This window comes from Octodon degus, unplaced genomic scaffold (assembly GCF_000260255.1).
Source record: "Octodon degus isolate 3935 unplaced genomic scaffold, OctDeg1.0 scaffold00211, whole genome shotgun sequence".
Classification (NCBI taxonomy): domain Eukaryota; kingdom Metazoa; phylum Chordata; class Mammalia; order Rodentia; family Octodontidae; genus Octodon; species Octodon degus.
Genome location: NW_004524787.1, coordinates 3,990,275 through 4,006,419, shown reverse-complemented (window position 1 = coordinate 4,006,419; position 16,145 = coordinate 3,990,275). Strand labels below are relative to the sequence as shown.

Here is a 16,145-nt window from a genome sequence, read left to right as displayed (position 1 = left end):
CTCAGTCTCAGTCTCAGTCTCAGTCTGCCCCAGGGGCGGGGCCAGTATGGGACATGGGGGATAGAACCTCAGCCATTGCACTCTGCCTATGCAGGTGCTTTAGTCCACTGAGCTATCAGTCCGGCCCATGTCTAACTTTATGAAAGTAATTTAGAGCTGTGGTTTGATTAATAGATTGAGAGCATGTTAGTATTTTGAGGGATTAGAGACTAAATTGAAACATGTGAATTTACTCAATAGAATAAGTGCCTGCTTGGTAAGCTCAGGGTCCTGAGTTTAATCCCTGGTACTGGAAAAAACAAAAACAAAATCGTGTGATTTTCAACACCAACACCTGCACTGGACTGCTTTCCAGTCAACAGGATTTTCTAGTTTTATTATCTCAAGACATCTTTTAAAGCTCTGTCCAACGGGCTACTAGGTGTAGATTACCTAGCTGCAAAAGGGTGAGAGATAAGGATGCAGATAGGATTCAAACATTATTTATTTTTTGCTGTATCTCACAACTTAGATCAGTCTTTTCTGAAAACTGTATTTGATATTTACATGCCACTACATTCTGGTTTATTCATTAGTCTGAAGTGCTTCTTCAGTTCCTTTAGTTTATTCTTCTCTGTCGCGTTTTTTTAAAAAAATAACAAATAAAAATTGTTTCTAGTAATATAAAGTAATATATGCACATAAAATATGAATAAATTCCAAGCACATGACCTAGAATGAAACATACCAAACTAGTAATATAAGTTACCTTGGGAAGAAAGCTATGATTGAGAGTAAGACCAAAGGAAATTCTACTTATCTATACTGTCCAAATATTTTATAATGACAATATATTTATGTATTATTTGTGTTTTAATAATATATACAAATAAAACATGCACAATGTTGACTATCTCAGAATGTACAAAAAGTGTAAAAAAATAAGAGAGTATCAATAATCCTGTTAAAGCAGAAATAAGTACTCTCAAATTTAACTTCATTCCCTTTCAATGTATTCAATATATATTTAACATATTTATATATTAAATTATACATATATATACATATATATATATAGAGAGAGAGAGAGGGAGAGAGACAGAGAGAGACAGAGAGAGAGGTATAGATATAAGTCTCAGTTACTCTGCTTTCCTTGGTGAGACAAATACTCAACACCCAAAATGAAGGAAGGAAACTTCAGAAGCTGCCCCATAACTGCATGAGTCTTTGGGGGAACAACTACACACAAACCATAACAACATATGAGTATGATTTCTTATTTTATACAATTAAAATTATGTTTCAATAGTTTTAGAGTCTGATTTTTCATTTCATCACTAGCATTCTGCAATATTACCAAAATATTTCAAAAACACGATTTTAATAACTATAAAACTGTGTCTTAAAGATTTACCATAATAAATTAAGTGTTTACTTTCTTGTGAATTTATGTTTCATCTATATTTTCTATTACTTATACTGCTTAATATATTCATAGATATTTCAATAAATATCTTGAGGCACAATTAATGAGTCAAAGAGAAGAGAAAATTCTAGTAATCCTGATATACATTTCCATTTCTTTTCTGAAAGTTTCCATCAATTTACAGTTCCATGAATAACACTGCACACTATTTCTACTGACACTGAGTATGATAATTTTAAAAAATTCATTCCAAATTAACAAAAAATATAAAGATAAAATAAACAAGATGATTGGTTTTACTTGGAAGTTGTTATGAATTTATTATATGAAAACTCAAATGGATCCTGTAAACTATTGGGCAATCTTAATCTGTTTCACACCAGAAAGAGGGAGAAAGCAAGCAAGGAAGAAAGTAAACAAAAGCAAGAAAGAAAGAGGGCCAAGATATATGGGGAGGATGGAAAAAGAAGGAAAGGGAAAGGAGTTCTAAAAAGGAATCAAAATGTTAGTACATGTATCAACTTTCCACAAAAATGTAAATACTGTACTACACAAATATACTGATAAAGTAAATTTTAAAAAGGTAAAAGGAAAATTGATATAACAGAAAATAACTGATTTTAATTACTGTCACTTTACTGTGTAATAGATCAGAATTTATTCTTAAAGATCACCTTGTGTAGCAATATAACATATATTTTCAAATAATTACAAGAGAAGATTTTGAATGGTTTTGCCACAAAGAAATTATAAGTACTAAAAGTGATGTATAAGCTATTACACTGAATTGACAGTTTTATAACATACACATATTTCAAAGTAGTTCACTATACCTCATAAATATATATAATTGTGTGTCAAAATACTTTGCTTTTCTATACTCTCAATCAATAATTCAATACATCTTTCAACTTCAAACTTCCTATCCTAGTAGACACACCTACAAAACACTGATGTCCCTGCCTCAGATATTAATCATAAAACTGAAACCATATGATAAAAATTACCCTAATGTAAAATATGCAAATTTATTTCACTACACTAGACCATGACCTCTTATTAATGGAAAGGGTCCAGAGACAGAAAGAGAGAGAGGGAGAGAGAGAGAGAGAGAGAGAGAGAGAGAGAGAGAGAGAGAGAGACAGACAGACAGACAAGACAAAAAAAAAGAGACAAAGAGACAGCCAGAGAATGGTTAACAACCTAAGTTTGCAGACCAAAATTAGAGAAAAAGGAGGGCTACAAGGAAAGCCAATATTTTGGCCCTACCCTTCTAAGGTCAATTAAGACTCAGGACATATGAGAACTTGTACTGTAAAGTCAAGTACCTCGGTAGTGTCCCAGATTTTCTGATCAAGAAGGTTATGGGGCCAAAGAGGAAATTGATCGATGACGTGGAGTGTGCCTAAGGAGAGTCACATGAGGAGAAGACACTCTCTCAGGCTTTCACAGAGAGCACATTGGCCAAGCAATGGCTGTGACTCATCCACATGGCTGCACTGACAAAGGTTCTACAATCTGAGGTACAGGATCTCAGGATAAATCCTGAGGGCATTTCACTGACCTTCTCAAACCAAAAAGCTACAACTCTTGTTGCATAGGTTCTGCTTTACCTTGGTCTTAACCATCCAGTAGAAAAGTATGAAGATGAAATATAGGAAGTGAAGCCATGTTGTTATGTTGAGCTGTGGGGGACTCACGTCAATAATTTCTGACATTGCCAATTAAACAGAAGACCCAATGCTATTATGGGCTTCTGTACTCTTTTAGAATATTTTGCTGAGTTTACACACCTATAATATTCAACAACGGAACTTAAAAAAAATTGGGGTATAACTATGAATGTCCATTTTGTATCTGTGTATTCAAAGTGGTTTGGATAGATATATAGTTGCATTCTCTTAATGAATAGAATGATTTTTTCTAATGGTGTTTGTAAGTAGGATCACAAGTCTGCATCTTGTACAGCAATTAACCACTAAGAAGAATATATGCAGTGTATTATTTGTTGAAACTGTACTTTCGATTTGATTTGAAACTGTCTCATTGCTATATGTTTATCAATAAAACTTTGAAAAGAAAAAAAAATAAATAAATAAAAGTAGGTAATTTGAATCAAAAAAAAAAGAGACAGCCAGAGAGACAGAGAAAATGAATAATCAAAGGGTTAAGGTAATTAAGAATAGAGAAGTAAAAGAATCCAGAAGAGGGGCTGAGGAGATGGCTCAGTGGAATAAGCGCTTCCCTGGCAAGCACAGAGGCCTGAGTTCAACCTCTGGTTCCCACCCCCCAAAAAAAATCCAGAACATGAATGTGGGAAATTGATGCTTGAATTCCATTTGTAATTAAAGAAAATAAATAGAAGATTAGTGATGCTTTTAGAATTTGACATATAGTTATGTGACGCATAGTACAGCTGCAATTAGCCATGGTAAAAAAAAAAAAAAAACAAACTCAACAGCCAGACATAACAGTCAAGATTATACAAACTCAACACAAGTATAGAATGTTAAAAGTTATTAGGGAAATGAAAAGCAATAACTGATACAGGAAAGTCCATCAGAATCACAGATGACTTAACAACACAAACCTTCAAGTCAAGAACTAGGGATGAAATACCTCAAGCTCTAAAGGAAAACAAACTTCAACACAGATTGATGTACCCCACAAAACAATCTTTCAAAATTGATGAAGAAATGAGATACTTCCATGACAAAGAATATCTGAAGAAATTTATGACCAATAATCCAGTGTTCTAAAAATGTTTTGAAGGACATTCCAAAACGAGATAAAAAGAGGGCCATGGAGATGGCTCAGTAGAATAAGTGCTTGCCTGTCAAGTACAAGAGCCTGAGTTCAATACCTGGTTCCGCCGAGAGAGAGAGAGAGAGAGAGAGAGAGAGAGAGAGAGAGAGAGAGAGAGAGAGAACTACAACTTCCAAAAACCCAATAGAAAGAATTCACCAGGCAAAGCAAACACTTAATTGGGTGGCGAGCCTACAAAAGGAAATCTATATGACAAAGACAAGTCAACATATATCAGTTACAACTATCAATCTTAATGGTCTCAATTCACCAATAAGAGCACATAGATTGGCAGAATGGGTGAAGAAACATGATACAACAATATACTACATTCAAGAAACATATAATTCCAAAAGAAATTTGTAACTGAAAATAAATCAAAGAGGGAAAAAAATACTGCATGTAATAAGAAAACGGAAAAAAGCAGAGGTAGCTATCCTATTTGCAGACAAGGTGAATTTTAAACCAAGACTGACTAAGAAACAAAGGAGGTCACCACATCCTTGTAAAGGGAACAATCCAAGTGAAAGTGATAAGAATCATAAATATATATGGAACAAATATCACTGTACCAGGGCCAACAAGATAACTCAGTGGACTAAAGTGCCTGCTTAGGCAAGCACAGGGACTGGGGTTTGATCGCTAGCATCACGTGGTATGCTGGCCCTGCACCCCAGGCCTGCTGAGCAGCCACTGAGTCCAAACATGGTGGCTCATGTCTGTAACTCCAGTAGTAGGGAGGCTGAAAACAGGAGGATCACTACAAGCTCAAGCTACATAGTGAGACCCTGTAACAAATACATAAAAAAGACTGCACCAAGCTATCTAAAATACACATTAAAGGACATGAAAAATCAAATAAGCAATTATACAATTGCATTGTATGATCTCCATACCCTGCTGTCACATAAATATAGAATATCTGGACAAAAATTCCACAATAAAATATTGGAACTTAACTAAACTTTGAAACAAATGAACTTAGTAGATTTCTACAGAGTGTTCTACCACAAAACATCCAAATACATATTCTTATTAGCTGCACATGGGACATTCTACAAAATAGACATCATGGGCTGGGGAGATGGCTTAGTGGAATAAGTGCTTCCCTGGCAAGCTCAAGGGCCTCAGTTCAATACCCAGTTCTGAAAAAAATATATATATAGACATCATATGAGCTCATAGCACATGCTTAAGTAATGCAAAAGAACTGAAGTTATTCAGACCATATGGCAATGAAATTGGAAATCAATGGCAAAATAAATCACAAGAACTTCATTAACACATGGAACTTAAGTAGCACCCATATGAACAAGCAATTTGTCATAGATGAAATTAAAGAAGGTATTAGACAGTTTCTATAATCAAATGGTAATGACAATCAATGTACTGGAACTTACAGGATTCAATGCAAATAATTCTAAGAGGGATATTTATAGCAGCCAATTCCAATATCAAGAAAACAGAGCAAACCCAAATTAACAAATAATGGTGAATCTTAAACTTCTAGGAGAAAAAGAGCAGGCTAACCAAAAAGTTCACACATGGAGGAAAATATCAATATCAGAGAAAAAAATTAACACTTTGGAGAATTAAAAAACTAATGAAAAATTAAAGATATTTATTTGAAAGATTAAATAAAATTGACAAACCTTTATACAAATTCTTCATTGAAAAAGAAGGAAAAATGACTCAAATGCATTCAATTAGGAATGAAAAAGGGAACTTGCAGAAATTGATAAAATCACCTACCCCTATTTTAAAATATATTCTACTAAGATGGAAAATGCAGAAGAAATGAAAAATTCCTAGATAGAAATGAATGACCAAAGATGAATAAAACAGATATAAAAAGTCTAAATAAATAAGTATAATCAATAAAATTGAAGATGCAATTAAAACCTACCAACAAAGAAAAATCTGAGGCCATGATGGATTCAATGTTGAAATCTATAAGAAATTGCAAGAAGACCTAACACCATTCCTTCTGAAAATCTTTGAAGGAAGTTAAAGGGAAAAAATATTTTCAAACAAATTCCTGGAAGCAAGTATTAACCTGATATCAAAACTGGAGCAGGACCCAACTAAGAAAGAATTACAGGTCAATCTCAATAAGGAACTCAGATCCAAAATTTTTTTTCTTCTTTTAGAGAAACATTTATATTTTTATAAAATAAAAGCCAAATTACCAAATTACAGCTGAATCCAAGCTTTTGTTTTTAAACAATAAAATCAGTTCAGGGCTCTGTCTGAACACATCTCAGTATTTCCCACAACATGCTCCTACGAATCCTTGAAATAGTCAAATTAAGATACTAAATAGAGATAGTTTTTCATGTTTGTTTGTTATAAGTCCTAAGCATCCAATATCTAATATTTTCACTTCTGGGTAAGAGAAAAAGCATTTTGATCCATCAATTCACCCACTTGCTCCTGAAGGACATTAACCAACTCTGCTATTATGAAGATGTGAGTGTCATCAATACCTGGAATGATGAATTTTTTCCCTAGGGCATTAGATTCATCTAAGTACAGCAGAAACTGTTTCATGGCAGGATCACATTCTATAAGCACTCCTTTCAAAACGTTGACCATCTTTTCCCAGTCAGGAGGTGCAGATGTCGTCAACAATACTCCACCCACACACGCTAAGAGCCTTCGCATTGCCCCAAAATTCTTCAATCTGATACTCACCAAGTATATCACATCACCGTGAAGATTACATTTCATGACCATGTGGGATTGATCTCAGGAATACAGGGATGTTTCAACATATATAAATCAATAAATGTACTATATCATATTAACAGAGCCAAGGGAGAAAATCATATGATCATCTCAGTAGATGCAGAGAAAGCTTTTGAAAAAGCTTTAGCTTTTTCCAGGACACACTCCTGATAAAACCCTACAAAAGGGCAAGGGGAGATAGCTCAGTAGAATAAGCGCTTGCCTGGCAAGCACAACAGCCTAAGTTCAACCCCTAGATCTGAAAAAAATTATAATAAAGTATATAAAATAAAACTTTACAGAAAACTGAAATATATACTTTTAATCTCAATCTGATAAAAGGTATTGATGACAACCAACAGCCGATATCACCCTAAATGGACAAAAACGAAACTTTCACTGTACAACCAGCAACAAGATATAGATATCCACTGTATCCACTTTTATTTAAAATATTCCTGGAAAATTTAGCCAGAATAATTAGACAAGACAAAGAAGTGAAAGGAATAATAATAGGAAAGAAAAAGTTAAACTTTCATTGTTTGTGGATGACAAAATACTCTATATAGAACACCCCAAAAACTCCACGAAAAACCTGCTAGATTTAATAAGCAAATCCACTAGCATAGCCGGATACAAAGTCAAAACTCAAAAATAAATAGCCTTCCTGTATATGAACAACAAACTCACACAGAGAAAAACACTTTTTATAATAGCATATAAACAATGAAATACATTGGAATCAACTTAAGGAAGTAAAAGACCTCTATATTAAAAACTATTATAGTCTGCAAAAGGACATTGAAAAAGGACTTCAGAAGTGACAGATATCCTTCACTCTTGGGTAGAAAAACACAATACATTGACCATATTTCTAAAACTGTTATACAGATTTAATGCAATTCCAATCAAAATTCCATAAGCATATCTCACAGAATTAAAGAGAACAATCCCAAAATTCATGTGGAACCAGAAGAGACTTGGAATAGCATAGGCAATTCCGGGCAACAAAGACACGGCCAGGGGCAACACAATCCTTGACTTGAAATTACAAAGGTACTGTTCTCCAAAAAGAAAAGCAGGCCTGAGGATCAATGGAACAGATTAGAAGATGCAGAAACAATCCTAAATTGATGTGCTCAGCCAACTTATCTTTGAAAAAGGTACTAAAACTATTCACAGGAAAAAAGATAGTCTCTTTAAAAAATGGTGCTGGAAAAACTGGCTTTGCACATGCTGAAGATTAAAATTGGACCCATATGTTTTACCATGAACTGAACTAAATTAAAAATGGATCAAACATCTAAATATTAAAACAGAAACATTAAATCTGCAGGAAGATACAACAGTAAAACTATTGAAGACATTGGTGAAGTCAAAGACTTTATGAATAAAGCCCTGATCACACAGGAACTATTACAAAGAATCAATGAGTGGGATCTTATGTTATTGAAAAGCTTTTGCAAAACAAGAGATACCACCAACAGAGTGAAGAGACAACCCACAGTGAGGGAAAATTACTTGCCAGCTGTTCTTTAGAGAAAGGGTTGCTATAGAGAACACATAAAGAACTCAAAAAATCAGACCTCACAAGTTAAAAGACCCAAATAAAAATGGGCATTTTAGAGGAATTTACACTACTTAGATGAAAAAATACAAAGAGCAAATAAAATATATGAAAAAATATTCAACATCACTGGTCATTTGAGTATTGTGAATAAAAACAACGATGAAATTCCATCTCACCCCAGAAAGAATGGTTATCATCAAGAAATCAACCAATCATAAATGCTGGAGGGACTGTGAGGAAAACAAACCTTTCTCCATGGTTGATGGGAGTGTAGACTGGTACAACCTCTGTGGAAATCATTGTGGAGATTCCTCAGAAAACTAGGATTGGAGGTTCCATTTTACTCAGCTATTCCCCTGCTGGGTATCTTCGTAGAAGAGTTAAAATATTTTACCATATCAATATATGTACGTATACCCATGTTTATAGCAGCACAATTTGTAATAGCTACATCTTGGAAATAACTCAAATTTCCAGTTGCCAAAGAATGGATTAAAAATAATGTGGTATTTTTATACAATGGAGTACTCAGCCACAAAAGAATATAAACTGTAGACTTTCATAGGTAAATGAATGCAACTTGAGACCATAGTTACAAAGTGAAATAAACCAGAGGAATACGTGCAAACATGGTATTGTCTCCCTAATGTGAGAAACTGAAAGACTAAATAAGATGCAAAATGCAAAACAGATGTTAAATGGAAAGAAATTATTCAAAAGGAAAGAAAAACTGGAATGGGGAAAACAAGAAAAGTAAGGGAAAAGCAAAAAAAAGTTAATATAGGTATACTACTAATTTCGCTTAGTTCACTGAAAAGAAATGGTTGTGCTAATATTTGTACTCTAAAGATAGCTATATACAATGTATTAAGCATTATTATTCTCCTACTACCTGATATGAAATTTTATTCTTTTGTCTTAAAATTTTACAAATGATGAAATGAAAAGATATTAGATGTTAAATTGAAGTGATATGAAGTAATAAAAATATTAAAGTATATATAGATATAAACATAAAAATAGTATATGTTTAACTTGCAACCCTCCATTTTATTTCTTACATTATAAGGAGCAAATGCATAAAAATAACCATAATGTTGCATTACTGGACAGTGTACAGAGTGTAGCTCATAAAAATACCAGCAGAATTTGAATATATAAATTTAGGGTTATAAATATAAACTCAATCGAACACCACAAATATTTTAGAAGCTGTGCATAACAGGAAATGTGAAGGGAATCAAAATAGTGTACTACAAAATATTAACTATACACACAAAAAAGAAGCAATAGAGGATATATGGGACAAAAATGGTGAAATTCCAGAACAGTAGCAATAAATCTTTCCATACCAATGATTATGTCAAATGTAAATGGATTAAACATACTAAATAAAAAATGTGGCTGAATATATAGCCTAAGAATTGTCATACATGACAGCAACCATATGTTGTCTATAAAAAACTCACTTTAAATACAAAGACATAATTATGTTGAAAGTGCATAAATAAAAATGGATGTACTATGCAAAGAGTTACCAAAAAATAAGTCCTACATTCTGGAACCCTGAAGTGGGAGAATTATAAATTTGAGATCACCTTGGACAATGAAGCAACTCAATAAGACTATCTCAAAATAAATTTGAAGAAAGGACTAGAGATATAGCTCAGCGGAAAAACACTCTGAGTTCAATCTCTGTTACAAGGAGGGAGGGATGAGGTCTACAAAGACAGAATAAATAGATTTTAAATAAAAATGTTACAAGAAACAATTTATGATATATACAAATACAAGAATTAGCAAACAGATATAATAATAGTTGAACATTTTTGAATCAAAAATAGAACCCCAAAATACATGAAACAAAACTGATGGTATATGTGGGAAAAATCTGTCTACAATAATAGCTGGAGACTTCAACACAACACTTGGATTTATTCTAATGGATAGAATACCCAAACAGAACATCTATATTAAAAAGGAGATATACTCCATAACAACAAAGTAGATATAAAACACTGAAACATTGTCCAAAATAATTTGTGTATTATAGGCTATAAAATATGTTCATACATTTCAAAAAATTAAGATTATAAAAAACATTTTCTCTGAACAGTAGAACAGTGAAGAAAATAAAATCTATAAAATATACACGTGCTCTGAATTAAAAGAATACATACTTCCAAAATAAAAAAAATATATAAAATGCTTAGAGATTAATGAAAAGAAACAACACAGCCAGGCATGGTAATACATGCCTGTAATCCCAATAGTCTGGGAGGCTAAAGCAGGAAGGTGACAGTGACAAAATTGAGGACCATCTTGTGATATCTAGCAACTTAGAAAGTATTTTTTCTCTTTTTTATGAGTAGAATATATTTATTGAGGAAAAAAAAAAGCTCCTGTCCTAGAGAAGGACAGGAGGGGGACCCGAGTGGGTAGTCCCTCCCAAGTACTTCTTTCAAAACTTAAAAAACAAAAAATTAAAGAGGCTGGAATGTAACTCAGTGTGAAGGCCTTAGTTTTAATTCCCACTGAGGTGGGAGAGACAAACCAAACCTGATCATCTGCAGTACAGTAAATGTAGTGGTTAATGACAAATTTACAGCTTTTAATACCTACAATAAGATAGAAAAAATATATTAAATGTGATTTGGATATATTTTAGACATGCCCAAGACTTCATGTGTTGAACTTTAATCTCCATTGTGAAGTATGAGAAGGTGGGAAATGAATTTACAGCAGGGTATACAAGTGAGATCTTCAGACAGTGAGTTGGATTACAATCATTATGCATGGAAGCTCTGAAGGTGAATCCTCATGGATTTATAAGAAGGAAACCAGAAAAGACACATTTAAACACATATACTGTCCCTGTCTCTTGTCATGTGATGCTTTGTGCTGCCTCAAGACTCTGCCAGCAATGTTATAACTGGATGAGGATCCTACCCTTTTGCACCTTTGGCACTGTGAAGCAATATACATTTCTTTTCTTTATAAAATATGAATCAGTATTTACTTATTATAACAAAAAGTGGACTAATCCACACATTGATAACCTTATTTTAAACTTTAAAGAATTAGAGAGAAATAACAAAGCAAAAGCAAAACTATCAGAAGAAAAGAATACTAAAAAATAGGGTAAACATAATTAACTTAGAGAAGATAAAAATAAGAAAAAATACTCTAACTGCAGGGGAACACTCATCTCTAACAAAGCAAAACAAAAAAGTGGGATATAAATAAAGGACCATGTTATAGTGAAAAATAATATATGCAAGATAGTCAGGATAGATATATAGCTACTTTCTCTTAGTTAAATGAGAAGAAAGATTTATACTAATATTGTTTAGACAAGATATCATGTCTACATCTTGTCTTCTGAATAACTATTATGAAGACAACAATACGTAATGTATCAATTATTGTAACTGTCATACTAACTTGTTTTGAAACTGTTTCATTAAGACTTAGGACATATGAGGTCTTGTACTGTAACATAATGCAACTCAGTAGTGTCCCAAATTTTCTGATCAAGGAGATTATGGGGCCAAAGAGGAAAGTGATCAGTGATGTAGAGTGTGCCTAAGGAGAGAAAACATTCTCTCAGGCTTTCACAGAGAGCACATTGGCCAAGCAATGGCCGTGACTCATCCACATGGCTGACACTGACAAAGGTTCTACAATCTGAGGTACAGGATCTCAGGATAAAGCCTGAGGGGATTTCACTGACCTTCTCAGACCCAAAAGCTACAACTCTTGTTGCATAGGTCCTGCTTTACCTTGGTCTTAACCATCCAGCAGAAAAGTATGAAAACAAAGTATAAGAAGTAAAGCCAGGCTGTTATGTTGAGCTGTAGGGGATTTAGGTCAACAATTTCTGACACTGCCAGTCAAGTGGAAGACCCAATACTATTATGGATTACTGGACTCTTTTAGAATATTTTTGCTGAGTTAACACACCTATAATATCCAAATGACAGAACTAAACAAAAAAGGGGATATTTAAATGAATGTCCATTTTGTATCTGTGTATTCAAAATGGTTAAGATAGATATATAGTCACATTCTCTTAATGAATAGAGGGATTTGTTCTGATATTGTTTGTAAATAGGATATCATGTCTGCATCTTGTACAGCAAATAACCACTAGGAAGACAGTATGCAATGTGTTAATTATTGAAACTGTCCTACCAACTTGATTTGAAGCTGTCTCATTGCTATTTGTCCGTCTATAAAATTATGAAAAAAAGAATGAAAATAACAACAACAACAACAAAAAGAACAAATTTTCATTTTATATAAGTTTAATATTTGATAATAAAGTTCTTCCAGGATTCTTATAAACAAAATCTTCATGTCTTAGCTGCTTTGGCCACAATAAATAAATTTTCTCATCTATAAAAAAATAAAATGAATAAAAGATAAAAAATAAAAAATAATTGAAGTCAAATCCAATTCTTTGCAAAATGAAAAAAATCAAACTTTTAACTAATATGTAAATTGAAAATAAAGATTAACTAATAGGGTAAACATAAGTAAAATAAAAAAGACAAAAATAAAAAAAATACTCTAAGTACAAGGGAACACTCATTGCTGACCAAACAAAACAAAAAAGAGGGATATAGATAAATAACCATTTTGTAGTGAAAAAAATATATATAGGCAAGATAGTTAGGATAGATATATAGCTACTTTCTCTTCAATGAGAAGGCAAGTAACTAAAGTTCCAAATGAAAAATGGGAACATTATTATTCATTTCAGAGAAATAAAGAGAAAAAAAATAAAACCATACCTTTACAAAGCAGGCAGACACCAGGCAGCAACAGGGACCTGATGAATCTAGTCCACATGCTCAATCAGTGCAGAAGTTCTACAGATCTGTGGTCATGGTCTATCCCACCATTGTAGAATTCAGGCAGACAGGGACCTAGTTACAGGGACCTACCAAATCCTACCTTACCCTCACCACAGTCTCAGCAGCTTTGCTGAGCTTCAACCTGACCCCATCACTTTAGAGCCTTCCTCAGATTCAGCTTACCCCCCTTTCACAGTGGTGGAATCCATGCTAAGCCCCACACAGAGGGAGCTTTGGTGAACTTATCTTACCCCCACTCTTTCGGGAGCCTTGTTGATGCATGCAGCACCCACCTCCCATTGCTGCTGAATGTGGGTAAATATTGAGAGCTTCAAAAATATCAACATGATGGAAGAAAAGACAAGATCAGACCTCCAGCCCACAAAGTAAAATTACAGGAGAAAAGGGCACAGAAGAGAATAGAAGTCACATACCTGAAATTTCTAAAATGATAGCAAATGAAGTAAAGAAAAAACTGCATCAGGCTGTAGAAAAAAATCAGATCACCAGAAAAAAATCTCTGGTGAAAAAAAGAAATGATAACAATTTGAAAGAATTGCTCAACACATCTAAAGAAGGCATAGATAAAAAAATCGAGAATAGAAAAGTGATGGAAACACTGAACAAATAATACAGGAAAGAATGAAAATGAATGAAACAGATACTAGTAAATTAAGAATTCCATTGAAATTTGGCAAAACTGCTTGAAAGAAATTGAAGATAGACTTTCAGGCCTTGAAGACAGCAGTGCAGCCTGGGAATGTGAAAGGAACTACCTCTTAAAAATAAAAATGAGCCAGGAAATAATAATTCAACAGGTACAAGATGATACAAAGAGAAACAATATAAGAATAATAGTTATCAATGAAACAGCAGCAGTTAGCACAATGACATAAAGACTATTTGCAGAAGTACTAGCAGAAAATTTCCCAAGCATGGGAGAATAATCTGATATATAGTTAAGTGAGGCACACAGAACACCAATTAGCTATAATAAAATACATCTACACCCAGACACATAATAATCAAGATCCCAAAAGTTCAGCAACATAACAGAATATTAAAAAGATCTTAGAGAAAAGAACCAGATCAGCTATAATGCAAAGCCCATCAAAATCACAACACATTTCTCAACACAAATCATCAAATCAAGATGAGCTTGGAGTGAAGCATTTCAGGTCCTAGAAGAAAACAACTTCCATCCCAGATTGATGTATTCTGCAAATCTATCATATTTAATGGCAAGATAAGACACTCCCATAACAAACAAAAACTGAACAAACTGACCCCCAAAACAACCCTATAGAGCACTGAGAGATATTCTAGAAATAGATAGAAATGCTCAGAATTCCGAGGACAACAACAGAAAAGAACCATCATGCAGAGTAAATAATTAAACAGAGGGGGAAAATAGGGAAACTATAGCAGGAAAATAAAACAAAGATAAGCTGATACATATCAGCTATAACCAGCAATTTCAATGGCCTCAATTCACCAGTCAAATAAGGAGAAGGGCAGAATGGATTGAGAAGCAAAGTTCAACAATATGCTGTGTACAAGAAACACATTTAACTCAAAAAGAATCTCATAGGCTGAAATTCAAAGGCTGGGAAACAATACTCCATGTGATAGGAAATAAGAAAAAAGCAGGGGTAGCTGTTCTGTTTGATAATGATGTTAACTTCAAACAAGAATGATTCAAAGACATAAAGGAAGTTGCTACATACTTCGTAGGGAAAAACTGCAAGAGGAAGGGATAACAATCATAAATATATATGCATACAATGTAGATACACCCAGCTACATCAGACACATTTTAACAGACATAAAAAATCAAATAAGCAAAAACAGAATTGTAATAGGGTAATTTCACACCCCACTGTCACAAAGAGATAGAACAATTAAACAAAAAAGCAGCAAAAAACCAAAAACTAAATCAAACATGAAGAAATGGACTTAGAAGACATTTACAGAGTGTTCCACATAACAACGTCAGAATACACCTTCTTCTCAGCTAAACACAGGACATAGTCCAAAATAGATCATATACCAGCACATAAAGCATGCTTAAGTAAGTGGAAAGGAATTGAACTTATCACTTGCATATTATCTGTGCATAGTGCAAAAAAACCTGGAAATTATTGGCAAAAAAACAACAAATACTCCACAAACATATGGGAATTAAATAACAAAAACCAATGAGCAAGCAATGGGTCACGGATGAAATTAATATTTATAATAAAAAATGCATATTGGAATGCCTGTCATTCTGTTCTTCTAAATACATACTGCTTGTCATGACATACCAACTATTGCCATACTGTCACTCAAATAAATGTTTAAAAGGGTAATTAATTAAAAAAAGAGACAAGAAAAAAAAGTCACAGAACTGTCCTCCTACAATGCTGTATATGGTTAGATTTCTGAATTTCTGTGTAAACTTAGGTAATTGCTTATTCATATTTTTAAAATATTGTCTGTTTTTTAAATTTTTTTCTCCATATTCTGTAGAGACCTAAAGTTTAACGTATCAATACTAGATGGAAAATATCTGTTCCACATTATGCCTAAGATGTTTGATATTCAGACAGATAGGTTAAACCCAACTGCATATGTTGTAGGGTAATAATAAGCTTCTCTCCTGGAGGGTTAACAACCTAAGTTTACAGACCAAAAATTTGACATAAAGAAGGGCTGCAATGGGGCTGGAGAGATGGCTCAGTGGTCTAAAGCACCTACTTAGAACAAGCTTGGCAAAGCATCAGGGACCGCGGTTCGA

The 16,145-nt window shown here is 33.5% G+C and overlaps 1 protein-coding gene and 1 pseudogene across 3 annotated transcripts in view; both read right to left on the bottom strand.

Annotated features, from left to right (window-relative positions):
• Nucleotides 1-16,145, bottom strand: part of Heph (hephaestin) — a 139,198-nt gene that overhangs the window by 17,734 nt on the left and 105,319 nt on the right. The window lies entirely within an intron of this gene.
• LOC101561623 lies at nt 6,445-6,863 on the bottom strand (annotated as a pseudogene).